The 2980-nt window shown below is 38.1% G+C and overlaps 1 pseudogene; it reads right to left on the bottom strand.

Moving 5' to 3' along the window:
• Positions 1-738: 738 nt before the first annotated feature.
• On the bottom strand, positions 739-1393 carry LOC106422554 (annotated as a pseudogene).
• Positions 1394-2980: the final 1587 nt, after the last annotated feature.

The following is a 2980-nucleotide window of genomic DNA, read 5'->3' as shown; positions in this document are numbered from 1 at the left end:
CGAAGAGAAAAAAATATGACTGGTGTTAAAAAAAACAAAAAATAATGCCGATTGAAACCGTCGAGGGTTTCGTCCCCACGCGATAAACGACGGTACTTCGCAGAAATTGTCTCTTTTCGTCCCCACGCGATAAACGACGGTACTTCGCAGTTATCGCAGCCATTATAGAAGAATGAGGGAAGAGTATTTAGGTTTTGCGTGATTGAGATGAGTAATAATGGTTTTGGTACGTGTGTGTTATATAAGAGTAAAATCCTAAGGCTTGTAACTTAGTTTCCTCCGCTAAAATCGAATTTATTATCAAATATTTTTGCCTTGGCCTGCACAAAACGATTTAATTATATTGCCAAACACGGTTATCTTCGTTGAAAATCATATATTTTTTTGCCTTGGCCAGCAACCAACGAATTGGTTATATTCGCAGATTTCAATAAACTTACAAACTCGGAACCGACCGGTTCGGTTCGGTAAACAAAAAATCAGAAGTTACAACAAAGGGATCTGTTTGCCTTCAGAATTACGGAGTTCTCACGTAACGTTGTCATAATGCTTCGGCGTTCTCAAGTAACAAACTAACGGTACGTTGAATACATTGTAGTGTCACAAATCCCTTTGATTTTATCTCTTCTTGTGACTCTCTATACTCTTCTATATTTTTTATAGTTCAAGCATGCTCATAGTTTGACACATTGAAGAACAAAGTTATGTGAGAAGAAGAAGTCACGTTCAAGAACAACGTTAGACAGAGTAATGATACTCTTTATAGTTCAAGCTGCTCATAGTTTGCATATTCTTGCCACGAGTCTAAGTCTCATTATGACCAAGCACCATGACCTTACCATGATGCGTCATGTAATTGTTAGACAGAGTAATCACCGTCGAGCCCATTATAGCATCACTAAGCCAGTCTTCACAGTTAGACAACGAACAGTGATCAACCCAAACATGATTCCCTCTGAAGATCGACACACCATCACCGTCTTCTCCACCCGTAATGTCGTGGGGAGCTTCGCACCTTAGCGTTCCCACCTGGCTTGCAGTCATGTTTATGAATCCCGTGGATTATAATGTTGGTCACATACTGGATCGTCATGCAAGGCCCCAGCGATGTGCACGGACGCACCACGACCGTCGATGGTCTTGAAAGAGTTCATGATGAGTTCTGATTTGAGATGAATGGTCATGTCTCGTTGGAAGATGATCCAGAGCGGCTCGTCTCGAACCACATCGTGTATTAACTTTTCGGGCTTAGGGTTCACTGGGTCGTCGTTTCCTGAGTCGGTCACCACGTAGAACTCCGAAGGTTTCTTTTATAACAGTGAGTTTGAAGTAAAAGGTGGGTAAGAAGGAAGAAGAGAGAACTCCGAAGCATTAGCTTTACGTGAGAACTCATAGCAAAATTTCCTGAAAAAGCTATAGATACATGTAGTTGGTTTTATTTTGGGAGAGTAAGGAAACTCTCTATGAAATCTGTTTACGGAACCGGTGAATAAGGAAATTTTTTTTGGAGAGTGTCTCTCCAATGGACACGTGTCCAACTTGGTGTGAAAGCATTAACTACAATGATTCTCTTTTAATATATAGGGGATAAGACAAGAACAATGATTTGCGAGTTTAACATTTTTTAGCAAGTATTTGGAAGTGCAAGTACTCTCCTTTAATAAAACAAGTACAAGTATACAATTTTATTACGCACAAGCTAATTCAAGTACCAAATACACAGAAAATACCAAATACTCGGCCTGTGTCCACCCCTAGACGAAAGTATACTTCCTCACTGACGTAGGAATTTGTCTAAGGGTGGGCATTTGGGTATCCGTTAAAGTTCGGTTCAGGTCTATTCGGGTTTCAGGTGTTTGGGACAAAAGATTTAAGCCACATTCAAGTGTTTATAAATTTTTGTTCGGGTTCGGTTCAAATCTTTGCGGATTTGGTTTGGATTCAGATATCCATTTAAATTATGTTAAAAAATAAAAAAAAATCCTAATAAAGCTTAACATTCAAAAATAAAAATAATATGCAACATAAAATTTTGAATATTATATGCAAAATATATAAAATAAACATGAAAATTATTTTGGTTTCTAGTGTTTTGAGTATTTTTGGATGTTTTCTAATATTTACTTTTAGCTATTTTCAAGTATTTTGGATACATATGAGTATTACTGAATATTTTGGATATTAGATCTAAAAATAATTGATCTATTTAAGTATATAAATGTATCTTGCGCTTGTAGAATTTCTCTGTTTTCTCTGTTGACGGGGTTTGCTCAAAAAAACTTGGCTTTTCCAATTTATATGCATGTCTCTTTCTCTCACCACCAGTTGTTTCTCTTGCGCTGCTAACCAACACATCCTTGAATCATATCTTACTCTTATAAACTTATATCTATTAGGTTAAAACTTGATCTGAACAGATCCTGACACAAAGTCGGCAAAGGTATGACATATTTCCAAAGTCATAAGCCAGCGCGGTAGAAACTACCAGCCGGAGACAAGAGAATGGCCTAAAGAAAACTCGACAGACTAATTAAGACAAATGAGAAAATGAAAATCTAAAAGCATACATGGTATGAACATAATCTTCAAGGAAGTCAAAGCTAAACGACGCCGGAAGTAGGATTGATTGAGAAAGTGAAACATGCCTAAATTATTAGAGTTGAACAAAGATCTTCCAAACCCGTTTCAATAGGAACCACGAGCACAATCACTTACAACTGCTTCAACTGAAATAAGCCACGATAGAAACACTCTTCAACCCGAGCAGCCAACTATGAGACATACATGATTGGCGATTGACTACTCCAAGACCGTCAAGATTGAGAACATGCTCCACAGCCTCTTAACAAGTAAACCGGAGAACTCGCTGGAAGCAAGCCAAGGGATATAAAAAATTCTCAGCATCGACGCTTCACCAAATGAAATCTTAAATGACCCATCGACGCTGAAAGATAAGACCATACCGGAAACCACAACGCAG

The sequence above is a fragment of the Brassica napus genome, chromosome C6 (assembly GCF_020379485.1).
Source record: "Brassica napus cultivar Da-Ae chromosome C6, Da-Ae, whole genome shotgun sequence".
In the NCBI taxonomy this organism is placed as follows: domain Eukaryota; kingdom Viridiplantae; phylum Streptophyta; class Magnoliopsida; order Brassicales; family Brassicaceae; genus Brassica; species Brassica napus.
Note: the sequence above shows the minus strand (reverse complement) of the source record. Positions and strands in the feature narration are given on the sequence as shown.